This window comes from Miscanthus floridulus, chromosome 8 (assembly GCF_019320115.1).
Source record: "Miscanthus floridulus cultivar M001 chromosome 8, ASM1932011v1, whole genome shotgun sequence".
NCBI lineage: Eukaryota > Viridiplantae > Streptophyta > Magnoliopsida > Poales > Poaceae > Miscanthus > Miscanthus floridulus.
Genome location: NC_089587.1, coordinates 203,417,222 through 203,439,289, shown reverse-complemented (window position 1 = coordinate 203,439,289; position 22,068 = coordinate 203,417,222). Strand labels below are relative to the sequence as shown.

At 47.8% G+C, this 22,068-nt stretch overlaps 1 pseudogene; it reads left to right on the top strand.

Annotated features, from left to right (window-relative positions):
* The first annotated feature begins 8,847 nt into the window (after window positions 1–8,847).
* Window positions 8,848–21,733, top strand: LOC136474635 (syntaxin-22-like; annotated as a pseudogene).
* Window positions 21,734–22,068: the final 335 nt, after the last annotated feature.

Below are 22,068 nucleotides of genomic sequence, written 5' to 3'. Positions count from 1 at the left end.
AAGGGTGAACCAACACCTATCAGCACATCATCATTCTCCAGGTTGTCCCACTCGATATCGTTGGCTATTGTTTCTTCTTCCTCCATCACCTCATCATCGTCACCATCATCATCATCTCATCATCATCGTCGTCAATGTCCTCCCCTTATTATCATGCTTGTAGCTTCCACTACTTCTTCCTCTTCTTGTCCTCCTTTGCCTTCCTCAGCCGCTCGCCCTCGGCGTGATTCGCCACCCTCATGGCCTAATCCCTCGGCAGTGGTGCTGGGTGATCCATGAGGATTAGGTCCCTTAGCTGGTCCTACCCCTCACAAAGTTAGTCTCATGGGGTCCAGAAATCAATTGAAGAGAAGGCAAGAGAAAGAGAAACTTAGAAAGACAACAGAGCCTAGCTCCGGCCGCATCAGAGGATGCCCCAGCACCGGGTAGACGAAGTCAAGGGCGGCACCCGCATCATCCCCCAAAGGCTCCATCGCCTCCTTGATGCGTTGCGCGATCTCAGAGTTGGGGAGCATTCTATCGGTGAGCGCCGTTCCATCGAACAACGCCTCAGGTGCCATCATGTATAGCAGGAATGCATGCATCATCAATGGTGCCACCCTCCTCGTGTGGTAATCCCCAATGACACCTGACCCTTTTAGGCTGTTCTCCTTCATGATGTGGATGGTGGCGATGTGGTCTCGGATCTTCTTCTTGTCCTTCTCTAGGATGCCCCACTTCCTCCACTACTCCAAGACCTCTTCGATCAGGCACCCGGTGAACTCCGATAGAAGGGTGGCGGCATCATTATTGAGGTAGAACCACTACGAGTGCCACCCCTTGGTTGATGTCGAGAGCTGCATGGATGGGTACTCACCGACCTGATTGTTCAGAAGTTGGATGCCGGCGCACCCCATTGGCATGTGTAGCTCCTGCCTACGGCCCTTCTCCCTCTTCTTTTGGAGGTTGACGACGAAGAAATACCTCCCCAAGTCAAAGTGGGGTTGATCCCTAGGAATCCTTCACACAACATGACGAATGCCGCCATGTGCTGGATCCCATTGGGATTGAGATGCTGCAGCACAATCTTGTAGATGTGCAGCAACCCCTGGAGGAATTTGTGGGTGGGGGTCACGAGCCCACACTCGTGGAAGTAGGCGAACGACACCACATAGCTGTCGGGCGGTGATGGCAAATCCTCGTTGCTAGGAAGCAACCACTCCTCGGCCGAGGTCCATGCGCGGAGAAGACTGCGACAGACGAGGCCCTCCATGTGCTAGAAAGTGATGTCAGAACGGCACCATGGATCCATTGGAGGTGGGGTGGATGGATGTGAGCTCAACGGCGGCGGAGATGCGGAGGCAAGAAACCTAACTGTTGGCGGCGGCGGCATGGCTGTAGAGGTAAGGATGCAGGCATGCATATGAAACACGGAGGGCTAACCCTTTGGTTTTGTAGGGGCAATGAGTGCGAGGAAACCCACCGCCCGCCTAGATCTACATGTCTGCCACAACCTGTCACCACGTCTCATCGTGGGGTGTGCACATGTAACCTTTGGTCGTCGCCTTAGAAAATGCACCAGATGTTTTGCCTCCTCGAACAAGCAATGACCATTGTAGGTAAGAGGGATGCAGAGCTGAAAACGACCCTACACCCCATCTAGGCCTAGGAGTTCAAAGGTTGGCCCACCGATGGGTTCGGCAACAGCTCCGGGCACCTTTAGAGTGAGGGATGGAAAGGGATAGGCCCGCTAGCGGCCAGTACCTGGGTGCACGAGTGCCACAAGCATCCTAGCCCACGTTCGAGTCTCGATCGGATATGATCCATGGTTTTCCCTTGAACAAAGGCAAAGAACCTTCGAGACCGGTCGAACGGACCCGAGAACTATATGCATTGACCGCTGAGAATCTAGAGTCGATCACCAGCTAACCCAAGCTAGACCCCCTCGAACAGGATGCTGGGCCCCACTTGGACTAGCCCGTTAACAACTCACTGAGCACCATGATTCATCCATAGAGGAAAATCATGGCACCGCTCAGCCCCTCCATTTTTATCAGAAAAAATGCTTGAGGGAATATGATCACAAAGATGAGCCGACCCTCGATCGGACTGCTACTATGGGGTGGGGCTCGAGGAAAGTTGGACTCGCAAGGAGACCGAACACGTGGTCATAGAATGACAGACCCCCGTAGGGGTCAGAATTAGGAAAGACCTTTTCTGACCCACCAAATCTCACGGCTATACCCCCAAGGGGTCCGATCACGACGAAAGGGAATCGCCGTCCCCAGGACACACCGTGGGCGACAAAAGAAGGCCAAGGCCCTCAGAGTCCTCCCATTTAGAAAAACCTCTGAAGAAGTATTCTACTCCTCTGCAGGCTTGGGGGCTACTATCGGGGACCAATACTAGGGTACCCGAAGAGGAGGAGCTAATGGTAATCAACATTGATTCATCCAAGCAGTCAAGAGCATGACTACAGCTCCAACCGACCCCTAGGTGCGCGGACTCCGCCTCGCCTGACCTCTAGGTCAGGGACCCCACTTCGCTTGACCTCTAGGTCAGGGTCTCCATCTCGTCTGACCCCAAGGCTGTGGGCTTCGCCTCGCCTGACCCTAAGGCCATGGGCTCCATCTTGCTCGACCCTTGGGTTTGTGCTCCATCTTGACCAACCCTAGGTGCGTAGGCTCTATCTTGCCCAAGCTCTGGGGATGGGCTCTGCCTTGCCTGACCCCATGGCCACAGGCTTCATCTTGCCCGGCCCTAAGGCCATGGGCTCTGTCTCACCCAACCCTGAGGCCACGGGCTTCGTCTCACTCGATCCTTGGGTTTGTGCTCCGTCTCACCCGACGGAGACCCATACCGCCGTCAACCACTCTAGGTTTAAGCAATGGGTCTGGGTCAAAGCTCTGACACTAGGGAAGAGACTATCATGAGTCAATGTAACCCTTAGCCATGATAGGCCATACCTGAGGATTCACATTAAGAACAACATCGGGTGTACTGGTGCTGTTCTGCCTAACCCTCATACGAACGCTGATAGACGCATCAGTTCACCACGACGTCCACCAGGATGGAATGGAGCACCATGACCGACAGATGATGCATGCGCATGGCTCTAGTGACGGACAGGGCCACGACATAGAGCCGTCCCTATTGACATCTACAGGGTCAGCGGGACCCGCATGAAGGAGAAGAAGGACCCAACGATCCTAGAAGCCTTCCTCTCTCTTGTTCTTCTCCTTTCCCTCTATAGTAACATGTGCTTTCCCTTGGCCTATAAAAGAGAAAGCAGGATGCCCCATGAAGGGGGCTAGCCGATCAATCCAGATCCAGGAAAACACAAGAACACCACATGAACACACGACTGAGCAGCGATCGAGCTCTCAACACCCGTTCACTCCTTCCACCAGAGACTTAGGGATCCTTTCCCTCTCTCATCTATTTGTACCCCATACTACAAACTATAAGTGTCGGTAACACGAGCAACAACAAACTGGATGTAGGAACGTTCTTCCTGAACCAGTATAAACCCTTGTGTCTTCCGTGCACACCATCCAAGCTAGACACACAAATATAAATTTACTCGTCGGTAACTCAAAACGCCGACACCAGCTAGATACCCCGAAACACATGCTCTGTTTGTACCCTAGGCACAAACAAGACCAACCCATTCCACTCTTGTCATGGGTCTAGGTTCCTGTCCAAACTTGGACTCCAAGCCCCCACACTTGAGACCCAGTCTCAATATGGTTCTTAGACCTCCACCTTTCCCTGCCTCCAATCAGTCGGTCCAAAAGAGCTAGAACACATGACAAGAGCATAATGAGCCTTCCCGCTTCCATAAGCAAGTATGTGCTCAGGATAATAAGTCTATGACTTGACTACCATCCACAACAACGGACGGTCCTCAATCGACACGGACATGGAAAATAGTGTAACCAAGCTAAACCCCATGGCCATGGGACACAACTCGTTACACCCACCAATACCCATACCATATCCCTGCCCGGTCTCTATTTTCCTTTCATCATTCTTATCATGAGAGTAATTATAATAATCACCTATTGTGAGTAACGATAGGTTACTCACGCTACCGAAAACCTAAGCATAGCAGCTACGCGAACCTGCACTAGTAAGACTTATAGGACAGATATATCTATGCATGTGGTTTTCATAAAATTCCTGTAACTTAAATGCACATAACATATATTTACAGTGATTATAAAAAATAAGGGGTTATGCACCGGGGCTTACCTTAGGCAGGCACGATGTCAACTGTGTCAGTCAGTGGCGGCTCTGGGACCTCCTCCTGCATGAGAATCTCCTCCTCATACTCCTCGACGATCTCCTCAAACTCACGTTCATCGATGGTCACTATCTCCACCAACTCATTCTCTACATGCATGCGATGATGATGCAACCATTTAGCATTTTGGCAACAACAACTCTTAAAATAAGAATACGCATACTAAGCTACTAAGCTAGCTTTAATGACTAAGATACTAAGCTAACTATCATTTTCATCAAGTAAGGTGTTGGGTTCAACTAATAAACATTTAGCTTAGCAAACCAAGGATATATCTTTATTTCTACTAATGATTTAATTTATATTGAAACAGAGAGCATCTAACTACCCTAATGCTTAGTCTATTCTAAGGCTATAAAAATTACAGTGAACACATAATAATACAATGAAACTACTATAAAAATTTTAGGATAAAAACTATCACCAATTCACCATAAAAATTCCTACAATAATCAACTTAATAATATTAAGCATTCTCATACTATTTAATAGCTCCTAGTGTCAACACATATAAACATGAACTAAATAAACCAACAGATAGATCACAATTTTAGGAACCTAACAAAATTTGTTTCATAATTTTTGGACACCTACATGATTTTATATTAATTACCAAATATTAGCTCAGAAATTAAATTAGAAAACTATTTCTAATTCATTAGAAAAATGAAAAGTGAATCTCCCATGCGACCCGTGCAACACAGCGTGCGCGCAGCGGCCCGCTTCCGCAGCCCACGTGAGGCCAGCCCACACGAGAGGCGCCCGCGTGCTGGCACTTTATGTAAAAGAGGCCTCAAACTTCTTCCAAATCAAGTACTAATACTATTTCCCCCTCTCATAGGCCTTCTCACTTAACCCCGTGACCTTTCCCTAATTCACTCGCGCGCACCCCCAGTGACTCAGCGCACGGCGGTGCGGCAAGCGGTGACACGACGTGACCGCGTCGGCCACTAGAGGCTCACACTAGCCCGTCGATCGGGCAGACCATCAACTAAGGTCCAACTGCCTACACCAAGCAGCAACGCGGGGTGATGGGACACGCTGGAGCGAGCTACAACGACGCGTGGCCATCCACAATGGTGGCGCCCCTGCTCTGGTGAGCTAGGGCTGCTACAGACCTAATTGGCTAGCGAGTGAGCATTAGGAGACTACCGTGGACTAGGACGAGGTGACGGTTGGGGTGGAGGATGGCGGAGGAGGGGTGGCCACGTACGGCTGAGCCATGCGGCAGCGCACCATGGTGGCACAGTCGCGTCAGCAGTGATGGGGAGGGGGTAGCGGTTCCTCTAGCATGCGCAAGGTGAAGAGGGAGGCAAGGCAAAGTAGGTAGTGTAGGTGAATTAGTTTGGGTGGCGGTAGGAGGGCTGCCATCAGCACCTGCCGATCACGGCCTTATCGGACTAGCGGCATGGAAAGCTCCAAATTGGAGCTTGGCAGTGCGTGCTTCATGGCTGGGTGGGGTTGGGCAGCTAGAGAACTCACTGGTGGGGCCATAGACGGGTGGAATTGATTGGAGATGACCTCTCACTATCTAACGTGCTAGCGTGGCTCCAACGGCGGTAGCAGAGGGAAAGAGGGATGGGTCCAAGCTTTGGCCATCCTCACCTTGGTAGCTAGCTGTCAGCTAGACTCGCAACCATGCCTACGCACTAGCTACGTGACAAGCGACCCTACCATGTGCGCGCAGGGGAGGCAAGTGGGGGCATGGCCTGCGTGGCCATAGCGCCATTAAGGTGATGCGTTGGCGCGAGCGCAGCTAGGACAGCCCACGTGCCCATGATGGCAGAGCGAGCGGCAGCAGCGCAGCATGGTGTCGTGGTGGCATTGGTAGCGGCAATGCGAGGCAGGGTAGCAATGCATGGACATGATGATGCGGTGATGGCACCGGCAGTGGCTTCGTTGTGGCACGGGGTGGGACAGGCGGCGGCAGCAGCTCCCCGCGGCGGGGCTAGCGGCGGCCGGGCCACAGCCAGGCTAGAGGCAGCCACGACCGACCACACACGGCAGCGCGCGCACGAGCTTGGTGACCGCATCCACACGGTGAGCCAGCCCGAGCTTGGTGACCGTGTCCACACACCGAGCGCCCGAGCTTGGTGACCGCATCCACACACCGAGCGCTCAAGCTTGGTGACCATGTCCACACGGTGAGCCAGCCCAAGAACGTGTCGTGCATGCATTTTAAAGTGCCCATAACAACTAAATGGTTGCTTTAGGAACCAAACCATCTTCACCATGCTCAAGATGGTTTGTGAGGCTACCAACCCAAGCTAAAACACGACACCACCTCCTAACTCGATTTCACAAAATAAATTACCAAACATTGCATTGTCTTGCTGTTTATAAACTTGAAAATATTCTAAGTCTTTGAGCTGAACTTGATTCCAAGTTGCATTTCTAAGCTATTAGAAATGTTGGCTAGCAATGTTATTTTTCCACGACAAGTATTTCATTGTCATCTACAAAGTTTATATTCCAAACTTTATTTTTAAGTGCTACATATATGTTCTATAGTGTTTTTGTTCAATAAAAATTAGTTTTAAACCCTACTTGATACATATGAGTTATGGAAAAGCTTCTCATTTAACATTTTTATTGATCATCTTAAGTTACAAAAATGTTATCTACACATTCCATCACATGCATTATCACATAAACATGATGCTCATGACATGATTTGGTAATTTGTTTAGGGCGTAACACCGAGGGTGTTACAGCTCTCCCCCCATAAACAAAATATCATCCCGAGATTTCATGTGAGTGCCCAGTGTAGGAAAAGGGATAAGAAGTATACTTTTATCTTAAACCATTACCTCGATACTTCGGGGAGAAGATGGGGATAATGCTCTAGAATATAACTCTCCTGTTCCCAAATGGCTTCATCCTCCGAATGATTTTGCCACTGAACTTTATAGAATTTTACCACTGTGTTCCTAGTGACTCTCTCTTTTTATGATGCATGGATCATCCTATTCGTTCGCTAAAGCCGGAATATAGCAACATTCGTATATAAATTTTGGCATAGCGCACACTCACTTCCCGTACGCTAAACGATTCTTACGCAGCGTAAGTTAGTGTACCTGCAGAAGATTGATTAGATAAAACCAGTGCCACTATCCTAGATAGACCATATTACTAGGGCTTATACTTACTTACATAAATTTATCGCATTCTACTATTCACAAAGCTTTTGTTAGTCAAATTTTAGGTTTGAAAAGAGTTTTTAAACTCGTAGATTCATTATTGGCTCTAATAGCACCTGTGGCAGAACCACCTGAAATAACATGCTTTCGAAGACGCTCGTCTTCCACTAGACACTAAGGGCCCTAAAAGTTAGCTACATTGGACAATTCCATCGAGCACGCCCCATAGGAGAACTAGAATCAATCCATGTTTGACCTCTAGAATCCAATAATGAGTATGAGCTTATAATACTTAGTCCATTTCATACAACAAGAGTTCTTAAAAATTATTTATTACAATACAAGGGTTCAGAGTGCGATAATTAAACAACGGAATAAAAATAAATATCTAGCAGAAACGATACAAGGATCCGTCTGTGCCCATCAGAAGAATCCTCCACATAAGAGCTACTTCTCAAGCTGCACCTGCAACAGGGTAAAATAAATCCTGAGTACACAATGTACTCGCAAGACTTACCTGACTAGTGGGAATAGGTTCCCAACTCCAAGGGGTATGATAGGCAATATGGGTTTGCTGTTTTCTTTTTGTTTGCAAAAAGCATTACTAATAGTATGTCCTTAAGATCATGTTTTATTAGCAGTCATGATTACTTCATTAGCTAACCATTCTAAGTAAGCACCTATTCTACTTTCAAGCAAAGGTTGAGCAATCAGAACCATTTCACCATCTTTCATCTTCTAGTTCTTACTACGGTGCTAGACCATAGCCAAGTCGTATCGTCTCACAAAAACAGCGATTCGCGAACCAATGTATCCTAGCTGGGTACCCCAAAACACATGTCCCGTTTGTACCCCAGGCACAAATAAGACCAACCCATTCCGCTCCTGCCATGGGGTCTAGGTCCCCATTCAAACTTGGACTCCAAGCCCCCACACTTGATACCCGGTCTCAATATGGTTCTTAGACCTCCACCTTTCCCCGCCTCCAATCAGTCGGTCCGAAAAGCGTCGGAACCCACGACAAGAGCGTAACGAGCCTTTTTGCGGTAGCATGACGCGACACTACCATGGGAGTGCGGCATGGCGACGGTCACTACTCCAAATTCATGTCATGGGAGAGTGGGAAACCATAGACCAGACTACCGAAGAGCCCCCGCCGCCCGCGGTCCTGGCCTCTCCTATTTCTTTCGTGCCGCTTCATGGTGGCACCCACCACCACCTCACCTCACCACCTGTAGCAATACCACTGTCCATTTAATAGACTTCTCCCACTTGGCCGGTGTTGACGACGACGACAGCGACAGCCAAAAGTCTATCCCCAACTACGCTCTGCTCCAGCACCTCATCCGCCGCCTACAGTTTGTTCCGCATGGTGGTCGTTGATAAAGGTGGAAGGGATTGGAGCAAGGAGAGGGATCGGTGATGAGCTTCGCGGATCTAGAGGTGGGGGCGCTCAGGGTGCCCCTCAGGAGGAAGGCGAGAGGGGGCTCCAATGATGCATGGGCGCTCGTCTTCTAGATAACCACCACGGTGGCCTCCTACCGCCGCCTCCTCAACTCACTCGGCACACCCAAGGACACCCTCACACTTCATGATAACTTGTCTCTCTTTGAGCCCTCTTATGCTTTACATATTCAGCGATCAGCATAAACCCTTGCGTAATTTGCTAGCTTAAGTGCTAGTTAGCTTTGCCTAATGCAAGCTTTGAGCGATTAGTCTGCTCTTCTATCGATAGGATCGCTAAATCATGCCTTAAACAACATGTTGCTTTATTTGCTCACTCATGACACTTTCTAACTCGCCTTATGATGCTTTGGTTCCCTCGTAGGAATAAGACTAGTCAGAACATTCTTCAATTGACAAAGGATGCAAAAGATAAGCTCCAAAAGGCTGCTGAAGCAGACAAGAGCACTGATACAAGTGTCAGTATTGATTTCTTACTTATCTAACTATCTAAGCTCCTTCAGTTTGATCATTACCATTTTTGCATGCGTAAGCCTGTTGAAGTAATCAATTGTAGTAAGCAGAAATTTGTCTATGATTGCTTCCATTTATACATGTATAGTACAATCTTAGCTGTCTAAGTAGGTTTTTGGTGTTTTATTATAGGTAGACAAGAGGATAGCTTGCGGGGGGAGGCTTGCCTCAGTTTTTCCCTTCCCTAGACCCCACTCATGTGGGAGCCTCCGACACTGGGTCTGCCCCTTTAGACAAGAGGATAGCTGATATGAAGCTTGCCAAAGATTTTGCTACGACAATGGAGGAGCTCAGGAAACTTTAGAGTCTTGCTATTTAGAGGGAGACAACATATAAGCCAGTTGTTCCCCAGAATGCTCAGTCAAAGTAATTCTGTTCATTATTAAATCAATCCATACTAATATTCATCTTATGTGTTCCATTTTCTCTCCTGTCATGAAAATTCTTTAGTTTGGCACATGTTTATAAAGTACATTAGATACACAGGTTACTCATAAGATGAGAAGTTGAGCTATATGGAATTATGGATTGCTGCTATTTGCAAGTTAATATAAATACTTTGCCACAATTGTTCAAAAGAGTAAGGTTAAAGTGCAGTTATGTAAGTGAACCATGCCGACAAAGGCATGCCACACTTGACTTGAGTTTGCTATAATGTTCCTACCAATTTATTACATCTCATGAAAGCCTCCCCCCCCCCGCCCCCAACACACACACACAGAGAAAGAAATATTTGATGTAGCTTTTGCAGAAACTCAGTTGTTTATTGTCTATTATTGACTTAACATTTAAGTGAAGCAGCTCTTCTTCATTGTTTTTGTTCCTCTAGAAAAAAACTTTTTTGGTGTATGGAGAAAGTCATCAGTAGTCAATGTGTATGCTTTCACAGATAGCAATAAACAGATGTGTAGTCTTTGACTTATGTTTTTCTTCTGTATCACAACAACAACAACAACAACAATGCCTTTAAGTCCCAAACAAGTTGGGGTAGGCTAGAGTTGAAACCCAGCAGAAGACATCAAGGTTTAGGCACGTGAATAGCTATTTTCAAGTACTCCTATCTAAGGCTAAGTCTTTGAGTATATTCCATCCTTTCAAGTCTCCTTTTATTGCCTCTACCCAAGTCAACTTCGGTCTTCCTTTGCCTCTCTTCATGTTACTATCCTAGCTTAGGATTCCACTATGCACCGGTGCCTCTGGAGGTCTCCGTTGGATATGTCCAAACCATCTCAACCGGTGTTGGACAAGCTTTTATTCAATTGGTGCTACCCCTAATCTATCACGTATATCATAGTTCCGAACTCGATCCCTTCTTGTATGACCACAAATCCAACGCAACATACGTATTTTCGCGACACTTATCTATTGAACATGTTGTCTTTTCGTAGGCCAACATTCTGCACCATACAACATAGCAAGTCTAATCGCCGTCCTATAAAACTTGCCTTTTAGCTTCTGTGGTACCCTTTTGTCACATAGGACACTAGATGCTTGGCACCACTTCATCCACCCTGCTTTGATTCTATGGCTAACATCTTCATCAATATCCCCGTCTCTCTGTAGCATTGTTCCTAAATATCGAAAGGTATCCTTCCTAGGCACTACTTGACCTTCCAAACTAATATCTTTCTCCTCTCGAGTAGTAGTGCCGAAGTCACATCTCATATACTCAGTTTTAGTTTTGCTGAGTCTAAAACCTTTGGACTCCAAAGTCTTCCACCAAAACTCCAGTTTTTGATTCACTCCTATCCAGCTTTCATCAACTAGCACTACACCGTCTGCGGAAAGCATACACCAAGGGATGTCCCCTTGTATGTCCCTTGTGACCTCATCCATCACTAAGGCAAACATATAAGGGCTCAAAGTTGACCCTTGATGTAGTCCTATCCTAATCAGGAAATCATCCGTGTCTCCATCACTTGTTCGAACACTAGTCACAACATTGTTGTACATGTCCTTAATGAGCCCGACGTACTTTGTTGGGACTTTATGTTTGTCCAAAGCCCACCACATAATATTCCTTAGTATTTTATCATAAGCCTTCTCCAAGTCAATAAAAACCATGTGTAGGTCCTTCTTCTTCTCCCCATACCGCTCCATAACTTGTCTTATTAAGAAAATGGCTACCATGGTTGACCTTTCGGGCATGAAACCAAATTGGTTCATAGAGACCCGCATTATTGCTCTCAAGCGATGCTCGATAACTCTCTCCCATAGATTCATAGTATGGCTCATCAACTTAATTCCCCGGTAATTAGTACAACTTTGAATATCCCCTTTATTCTTATAGATTGGTACTAATATTCTTCTCATCCACTCGTCAGGCATCTTGTTTGATCGAAAAATATGGTTGAACAACTTGGTTAGCCATACTATAGCTATGTCCCTGAGTGTCGATAGAATATCGTCGGCAGTCCTCCGAGGGGTATCCCATGAAGGTAGATTTATCGGTAGGGGAGCGTGAGATCAAGAACAAGAAGGAAACAGAGACACACGAGTTAGACAGGTTCAGGCCATCAGTATGACATAATACCCTACTCTGTGGTCTGTTGGTTTGTATTAGCTATCGTATGATATTACGTGAGTTTGGAGGGGGTCCCTACCCGCCTTATATAGTCCGGGGAGCAGGGTTACAAGTCGGTTAGATCTAAGAGATAACCAGAAAGTAATAACTGATTACAGGAATCTTGAGATCATACATATCCTAACAGATCTCATAGTATCTTTAGGATATCTTCCAGATGCCTTGCAGAAGGCACCGACCGGAGTCGTTCCCTACAAGGCTTTGTCTTGTGGGCTAGGCCGCCCCTGAGGGCATAGCCCATGTGGTCTACCATGGTACCATGGGTATCCAGGGTCATACCCCCCATAGCTAGTCCTCGAGCACCTTGTACCCGTTGTGCAATGTCGTCTTGAGCTTGTCCGAGCTGGTGCAAACAAAGCCGAGCAGTCGAACTCATGGTCCGACCACCGTGATGAGTTGCTGAGCAGTTGTGAGCAGCTGCCGAGCAGCGTGTGTTGTTACCGAGCAGCATGAACCATAGCCGAGCAACATAACCCAAATGTAGCTTGCCATAAGGGTGTAAGGAGCTCAAGTTCAGAATCGAAAATTTCTTCGTAGTGGACCAAGTGTGCCCGCTTAGAGTCCAACCATGAGAGAAAGAATTAGTCTTGTTTAGCTTCAAGAGGCACGGAGTCTTCTAGAAAAAAGCAAGCACATTAACCGTGAGGTGAAGTGTGCCCACTTAGTCCCCGAGCCTGACAGTAGATGACATAGTCATTTGGTGCCAGGGTCCAAAGTAGAAGAATAGAGGACCAGACGAGCAGACAGCCAGTCCTTGGGCGTAGACCCGAAAAGCACATTCACTGCAAGGTGAAGTGTGCCCGCTTAGTCCCCGAGCCTGATAGTAGGTGACGGAGTCATGTGGTGCTAGGGTCAAAAACAAAGAAATAGTGAAAGACCAGCCGACCAGGCAGCCAGTCCCCAAGCCGCAAGCAGAGGTGTCGGAGGAATCCAACCATGGAGAAAGAACCGAAGAAACGGTTGTACAGTAATGGTCACTGAGCCTTAATAAATGGCGGAGAAGTCGGCGATTATTCGGCGAGTAACAATAAACGGCGGCAATAAATGAGCAGCATGGGCTTCAGTTACGCGAAAGACTAGGCTACAACCCATTAATCCGCATCGAAGAATTCAGAAGGGCGCAAATTACGGGCATGATTTCCCAAAAACCCTCAAATGCGAGAGGGTGGGGAAAGTGCTTTATAACTGCGCCGCCGTATCCCGCATTCATACCTTTGCCACTCTGCCAGTCCATCTTCATCCTCAATCCTCGCGTTTCTAGATTTGCTTCCACATTTGCTTCTGCCGCCAAACCCCAATCACATCGCAGAGATGGCGCCGAAGAAAGGAGCTACCAAATCGAAGAAAACAAGCCCCAAGAAGGCGAGCGTCGGCGCCCTGCGGGATGAAGAGTGGGTGCCATCACAAACGGGAGAGGCGGAACTTAACAGATTGGTGGAGGCTGGCAATCTTCCTAACCGTGCTACCACCGGATGGCGGCCGGCCCTTGGTGAGTCCTTCCCAACACCTCATACCGATGAACTGGTGGTATTCAAGGATTATTTCTGGCGCGAGTTGGGATTTCCTGTTCACCCATTTCTGAGATATCTGTTGGAGCTTTGGGTGGTCAGTCTGTGCAACATCCATCCCAATACCATTCTGCACATCTCAATCTTCATCCATTTCTGTGAGGCATATCATGGAATCCTCCCCCATTTCAATCTCTTACGTTACCTATTCTGGCTGAAAAAGAGAGGCGGCGGTGGTTCCAAAGTGGTCGGCGGGGTGTACCTTCAACTGCACGATGGGATGGTGGGCGAGTACCTTACTGTACCGCTGAACACATCATTGAAGGGGTGGAACGCCAGGTGGTTCTACATGAAATAGAGCCACCCAGCCGTCCGCTGCGACGCCGACCACATCCTGGAGAACCAGAGGAGCTAGTCGAAAATGCCAAACAACGCTGACATGGAGCAAGTGAAGGAACTTCTTGCCTTGATAAAGGTGTGAGAACCAATGGCGGATTGGTAGCGGCTAGCTTTATAGTACGCCATGTGTAGCCCTATAAGGAGAGAGCGCATCTAGCCTTTGAGTTCAAGGGGGAATCGACGGTACCCGAGAGAGCCCAGAGATGCTGTCAAGGAATGTTTGTGAAGAGCGGGCTATAGAACTATTCGCTCCATTTTCCTATTTCAACATGTCAAGGTATATGAGGCCCTTTAACTGCAAAAATCTACCTCCTCAGGTAAATATCTCAGTTGTGTGTTCCTGATGCATTTTATCCTTCATCATTGCCGAGCAGCAGACTGATTTACCTATGCGAAGTTCAATTCATAGGATAGGGTGGTGTACTTTTCAAGTGTATCAAAGGGCAATTGGCCACCCGCTGTAGATGCACGACCAGCAACCCAACCTGAAGGAAGTGCCATCGGTGTCTCGTCAGACTCTAGAGGCGCGGATGTTGGTCAGACGGAGAGTTCTCCCCTAGTGTCGGAGAAAGCCCGGGGGAAGAGGGAAGCGCCAGACGAGCTGGCCCAGAAGAGGAGGAAGATGGTGAGTTCTGCTTCCATCAAACTGGGCAGCATCTCGCTTGGCGATGATTAGACCAATCAAACATGGAGGACCGCTGTGTTCGACTGGTCGGATGACGATGAAGTTTCGATGGATCCTCCACTCAGCATGAAGGAGCCTCCACGTATCACTCTCACGGGGAATCAATCAAGGGCATGCGAAGAAGTCCCAGAGCTGTAGACGAGGGAAGTCCCCGAGCAGCGAACGAGGGAAGTTTCCGCACAGCAGACGATGGGCGTCCCTACGGGGCAAGCAACAGGAGTCCCTGAGCAATAGGCGGAGGCAAACCCGGAGCAGCAGGCGGAGAGGGCCCCAGAGCCATAGACAGAAAAGAGGTCGACTATGGAGGAGCCGAGACATCCCCCGCAGAGCATGGGAGTTGACCCCACTCCTATGCCTGGGGGCTCGGGCAGGCACCGCCGGTTCAAGAAATTGAACCGATAGACCAAACCATAAGTATCCTTGTCTTAGAGTTACTTTGCTGGAGTTTCTTAACTTTTATGGTGACTAACGAGCTGACTTGATGCAGAGCAAACCGTACGATGGATCCAGTCCCGCCCATCCAGACTAATGAGCAGCCGAAGGCTGGCTCTAGGACAGAGGGAATGCCGGTGGACCCCATCCTGAAGTCCTCGGGTACTCATCAGCATGCAGGGGAGCTAATTGCCCTTGTTGGTGGACTTGATGGCGGTGAACAGTTGTCGTCGACGCCGAACAAGTCGGCGATAGCACCCTTGACAACGGCAGGTGCCACCGGGTCTTCTAGAGTAGAAGCTGTAGTTACCAGCATCGCGCCGGAATCTAGGGCGGAGAATCTTGTGGTGCCGAAGGGGCAGACGACGCTCCCTAAGGCATCAGACGGAATGGTCGGACCCGCTATCCGGCCATTGAGTCCCCAAGTGGTGCCTCCAGCTGCAGCAGAGGAGGATGAGGTGGAGGAGATCGAGCGTGAGGAGCCTCGACCCCAAGCTGTCTAAATCCTCTGAAAGCGCGGCGATGACATAGTAATTGTCGAAGAGGAGGACACCACCAGGGAGTTTAGGAGACTAGAAACCGCCCTTGTCGGGGTGACGAAGCAGATCAAGGTTAGTACTGCGTCTGGAATGCTCCTTTTTGATGTTGGGAATTGGATTTCGACATTGTCATTGTGCATTTATAGGAGATAACACGGACTGCCGAGCAGCGCCGTCAACTGAGAAAGAGGATGGAGCCCCTCGCCAAGGAGAATGGAAAACTCAAAGAGGCGGTGAACCTCTCGGAGAGAAACATCTAGAGGGTCCGGCATGAACGAGACCTAGCAGAGTCCAACGCGTGGGATCTAGAATACCAGAGGGGGGTCCTATCTGAGCGGCTAGCGGCAGTGGTCGAGCAGCTACGGAGCCAGTCCGTGCAGCTACAGAGCCAGTCTGAGCAGCTGGCTGCTGTCTCCGAACAACTAAGGAGTGCCTCCGAGCAGTTGGAACAGAAATCCAAGGAGCTCAGAAGTGTATCCGAGCAGAAAGCAGGTAGAGTATATCGGTGAATGCACTTGGTATTGCTGAACAACCATATTTTTAGTGGTAACTGTTGCGCTTGTAGAGCAAGATGGGGAGCTCAGCCAACTGCGCCAAGCCGTCGAACAACTTCGATAGGAGAAGGCAAAGGAGTCTGAGCGAGCAGACAAACTGGCTGAGGAGCTGAAAGGTGAATACCTCCTGGTCTAAATTACTGTTGAAGTTGTTTCCTTGTATGATGGAACATTGTAATGCTTGCAGGATACCATCATAAAGCCAAGGCATAGTTTGATGTGCGGGTGCAGGAGGCTAGAACCCAAAGGGATAACTTCAACGCTATAGTCGCCGCAATTAAGCCGATGCTTGACTGCGTTGACATGGAACCGGGTATTCAGCTCGATGGCAGGCGGCAACGTTCGGACACCATCATCTAAAGGTGCAAGACAGCGTGGGAGAACTTCAAGAGCTTCAATCGCGATGCCGTACTATCCGTCGCTACTTATGTCCTTGTAGTGGTTTGGTCCCATTATCTAGCTATCGACCTTCAGGCGATAGGGGGTGGGTTTGCCGAAGGGCTGAGCGATGCGGAGACCCAACAGCTAGAGGATCAGGTAGAAGACTCAACGAAGAAGTTGGCCGGCGATATAGACCTGTTCAGCGAGACAGACGGCAACGGCGGAGCACAATGATCTGCTTGGTGGATATCATCTATAATTTCTAGACAGTGTAGTTAGAACGCGCAAAAGCACAAAAAACACTTATATACATGATAAATGTTATAAAGTGCATGTGCATGCAGTTAGATTGTATTTCGGTGAAAAAATCTTTGTAGTTGCGACCATAAGGTATTTATACGGAGTATAAGTAGAGTCCGAGCAGTTAGTTCGCTACTGACCCCCATGGCCTCAGCTAGCCCATAGTCCATGACGTCGAGCGTGGAGCCCGTGCACGTGTAGGAGGAACAGGCGTGACCAAGGAACCACAGCCGACCACCCATAATACAGAGCGCGGAGCCCGTGGCACGTGTAGGGAGAGATCAGAGACTGGGTCTTTTCCATAAAGAAAAGAGCGGAACATGTGCTGCTCGGCGGTTATCGAAATAACTTGGAGATATATATAGTATAAGCGGCATCCGAGCAATTAGTTCTGTGCTGAGCTCTCAGCCTTGGCTAGCCCATAGTCCATAACGTCGGGCGCTAACGTTGAAGATCGCGCCACCCCGGAAGGGTGGGAGAAGGAGTTGCTCGGTGAAGGTTTTAGCAAGGGTCTCCATAGAGCCCTGAGACTCAGAGCCCGGATTTTCCTCCGGGATGGTCTGGAGGGACGCCCCGGGGCACTGGCCCATGTGTAGCATGTTGACGGCTGGCGGAGGCCGGACAACGAGCTGGTCGGTGAGCGAATGGGCGTCTCCCACCAGGTCGGCGAATTTTCCCCTCAGGGCGTCTTGGTAAGTAGCGGTGACGTTGGTGAGCCTCAAGGGCAGAGCCACAACTCCTAAAGTTTTCCGAGCAGCCTCCGATAGATTTGGATCAGAGGGTGGTCAGCGCTGAACCAAAGTGTCCAGGGCCGATTCAGCGACGGAGAGGCAATCGGCAAGCTTCAGACTGACCCGATCGATGGATTCGATCAGATCGTCATTGTTGACCTGCCTCCTCTAGTAGCGAGGAAGCGGGCGGTGGGTCGTTGATGAAGGCGACCTTGGAAGTAGTTCCAAGATCTGATCTGTAGTTGCGGGTGCGGGGGTGGTCGGCACAGAACCGATCTGCACTGGCTCAAGGAGCTCTCCGACTCCGTCAGCGTTGATGACCCACGAGATGGATCCGACCATGAAGATCTGGCCGGGCTGTGGAAGGGACGAAGAGCCTATGGAAAAAACCATCTTGTTTGATAAGGAAACAACACGTACACCCCTACCTGGCGTGCCAACTGTTGACAGAATATCGTCGGTAGTCCTCCGAGGGGTATCCCATGAAGGTAGATTGATCAGCAGGGGAGCGTGAGATTAAGAACAAGAAGGCAACAGAGACACACGAGTTAGACAGGTTCAGGCCATCAATATGACGTAATACCCTGCTCCTATGGTCTGTTGGTTTGTATTAGCTATCGTATGATATTGCATGAGTTTGGAGGGGGTCCCTGCCCGCCTTATATAGTCCGGGGAGTAGGGTTACAAGTCAGTTAGATCTGAGAGATAACCGGAAAGTAATAACTGATTACAGAAATCTTGAGATCATACATATCCCAACAGATCTCGTAGTATCTTCAGGATATCTTCCAGATGCCTTGCAGAAGGCGCCGACCAGAGTCGTGCCCCGCAAGGCTTTGTCTTATAGGCTGGGCCACCCCTGAGGGCGCAGCCCATGTGGTCTGCCATGGGTATCTGGGGTCATACCCCCCACACCGAGGTATCTCCACACCTCGATTGGGATACCATCCAATCCCATCGCCTTACCTCCTTTCATCCTTTTCAACGCCTCTCTGACCTTAGATTCTTGGATTCTCCGCACAAAGCGCCTATTGGTGTCATCAAAAGAGTCATCCAACTGAAAGGTTGTGTCCGTATTCACACCATTGAACAATTTGTCAAAATACTCTTGGCATCGATGTTGGATCTCATCCTCCTTCACCAAGAGATGCTCCCTTTCATCCTTAATGCACTTAACTTGGTTGAAGTCCCTTGTCTTTCTCTCACGAACCCTAGCCATCCTATAAATGTCCTTCTCTTCTTCCTTCGTACTCAAATGTTGGTAAAGGTCCTCGTACGCTCTACCCTTTTCCACACTTATAGCTCGCTTTACAGTCTTCTTGGACACCTTGTACTTCTCTATGTTGTCCACACTCCTATCATGGTACAAGCATCTATAGTATTCTTTCTTCTCCTTAATAGCCCTTTGGACTTCCTCGTTCCACCACCAAGTATCTTTAGCCTCGCCTCCACTTCCTTTGGTTACTCCACACACCTCTGAGGCCACCTTCCGAATGTTGGTTTCCATCTTCTCCCACATGTTGTTTATGTCCTCTTCTTTCTTTCAAGAGCCCTCTTTGATAACCCTTTCCTTGAATACCTCTGATGTCTCCTCTTTCAATTTCTACCACTTTATTCTTTTAATCTTAGCTTGTTTATCCCTATGGGCACACACCTAAAAACGAAAGTCTGCCACTAAAAGCTTATGTTGAGAAACAACACACTCCCCTGGTATCACTTTGCAACCCAAGCATGCTCGTTTGTCCTCTCTTCTTGCGAGGACAAAGTCAATCTGACTAGAGTGTTGTCCGCTACTGAAGGTCACTAGATGAGATTATCTCTTTCTAAAGAAAGTGTTGGCTATCATCAGGTCAAAAGCTACCGCAAAGTCCAAAACTTCCTCCCCATCCTGATTCCTACTACCATTCCCAAAACCTCCATGAACTGCCTCGAAACCTGCGCTTATAGTACCTACATGCCCATTAAGATCTCCTCCTATAAAAAACTTCTTACTACTAGATACAGCTCTAATCAGGCCATCTAAGTCTTCTCAGAACTATCTCTTAGCACTCTCGTCGAGGCCTACTTGGGGGGCATACGCACTAATTACGTTCAAGACCATATCACCAATGACAAGCTTGACTAAGATAATCATATCTCCTTGTCTTCTAACTCCCACCACACAATTCTTGAGGCTCTTATCAATCAAAACTCCTACTCCATTTTTATTCGTGACTGTCCCTGTGTACCAAAGCTTGAAACATGTATTGTCCACCTCCTTCGCCTTCTGCCCTTTCCATTTAGTCTCTTGAACGCATAATATATTTACACGCCTCCTAGTCGCGGTATCAACTAAATCTCTTAACTTACCTATAAGCGACCCTACATTTCAACTACCTAAACGGATCCTAGTTGGTTCGACTAGCTTCCTCACCCTTCGCACCCGTCGACTCAGATGTGAAGACCCTTGCTCATTTTTCACTACACCCGGGCGCCGATGTATCACGCCACTAAGGAAGCGACAACCCGATCCTTGCTCACTTGACACCATGCCCAGATCACGACACGGTGCGTCACCAAGGGGGTGCCGACCCGGCCCTTTCCCATTTAACATCATACTCGGGTTCCGATATGGCGCGTCGCTAAGAGGGTTACGTCCCAACGGTTTTTTTTCGGGTTTCATCTCCATTAGAATGGCTAGATTTAACGTTGGCTCGTCACGCCTATCACAATCCTCCTCCTTTACCAGGGCTTGGGACCTGCTATGTTGAGACAACATAGGCGGAGTTGTTTTTCTTCTGTATCATGGCCCTATTTTTTACCCAATATCATGGTCCTACTATTGACTTGTAATTTACTTATTGGGCTTCACTTAGTGTAATCTAGCTATAAACAGATGCGTAGTCTTTGACTTATGTTTTTCTTCTGTATCATGGCCCTATTTTTGATCCAATATCATGGTCCTACTATTGAGTTGTAATTTACTTATTGGGCTTCACTTAGTGTAATCTAAACTTATTTTAATTGTGCTGTTTTGTCTTTGACTCGGCTGTCCGCTAATCTTCTGTATGTTATTATGGTCTTTGCGATGCAGCTATACTACAGATGACCGAAGTTCTGAATCTGGTAATATGCCTGAGCAGCGTGCATTACTCGCTGAATCAAAAAGGTCAGTATTGAACTATTAGCTGGTAGTCAGGTGGAAGCTCAGCTGAAACTCTGTTGACTGTTGCATTAGCTCATTTACTTGAAAACACAGGATTGTTTAACTAAGCCTTATGTCCCATGGCATATTTGCCCATGAGTTTGTGGTGAAGCTATAGGGCTTGCGCTATTTTATTAGTCGGTACAAGTGACCTGTCATGTGAATTTGCAAGGATATATGTCTGCACAAGAGATAGAGATTTTTAGACTAGCAAAGAAATAACGTTTGATGGCAGTGGATCGAAAAATAATGTTTGCATCCAACGAGGCTCGCATTGTGATATAACCTGCATATAAACGTGTTATATGAGACAAACTTTGACATCACTAGCAAGAATTTGTAGAATCCTATTTCCTGTTTTTTTCTAGTCTTCTGATGAACCATACTCTGAAGACAAGAGGTGCTGCAATTGGACAATGAAATTGTTTTCAATGAAGTTATAATTGAGGAAAGGGAGCAAGCCATTCAAGAGATCCAACAACAGATTGGTGAAGTACATGAAGTGTTTAAAGATCTTGCTACCCTCGTACATGCCCTAGGAATTATAATCGGCAAGTTTTTACATTGTATTGTACATATGATGTCCTAATTTTTGGCTTCTTAGCTAATGTGTACACTGTCCTGTTTCAGAGGAGATCGATATGAACATTGACAATTCTGAAGTGGTGACCAAAGAGGCAAAGAAAGAGGTAACCAAAGCAGCGAAGACTCAGAAATCGAACTCGTCCCTGGTAAGTTCAGACTAATGCAAATTACTGAAGCTTTATTGCTGTGTCTATTCTGCACTTTAACAAGTCCTTTCGTTGGCAGATTTGCTTGCTTATGGTCATATTTGGGGTCGTGCTGCTTGTTGTGATTATAGTTTTGGCAGCTCGAGACATGCAATCTTTCCTCTTACAGAGCTATTCTGTGGAGTTCAGAATTGAAGATTGTTCATGGTTCTTGTCTAACCATCACATCGTGTGCAAAAAACTGTCACCAACGGATTTTAGAAGTCTCCCTTTTACATTTCATGGTTTGTGAGTGCATGTCCCCTTTGTCATGCATGAGTCCTTTTTTCATGGCTTGCCTTGAGTGAACACTGATGTTCTTTTGCTCCTTTGGATTTTGGAAGTTCGCTTGGTGTGATTTTGTAACCCTGTAAGTATCCCCCATCAAATAAAGCAAAGAGATGATTACGCAATATTGAATTTGTTTCTTGCCCCCCTGAAAATAAATTGATTGAAAAGCTTGTTTAGCACTGGAACTGATCACTGACTATGGTGAGAAAGAGAAACGCTGAGAAAACAGTTGATTATCTTTTTTTTTCTGTTTGATGTCGCCGGAAGAGAACTTGATCCATTGTCTATTGGATTGCTACGGTTCAGTT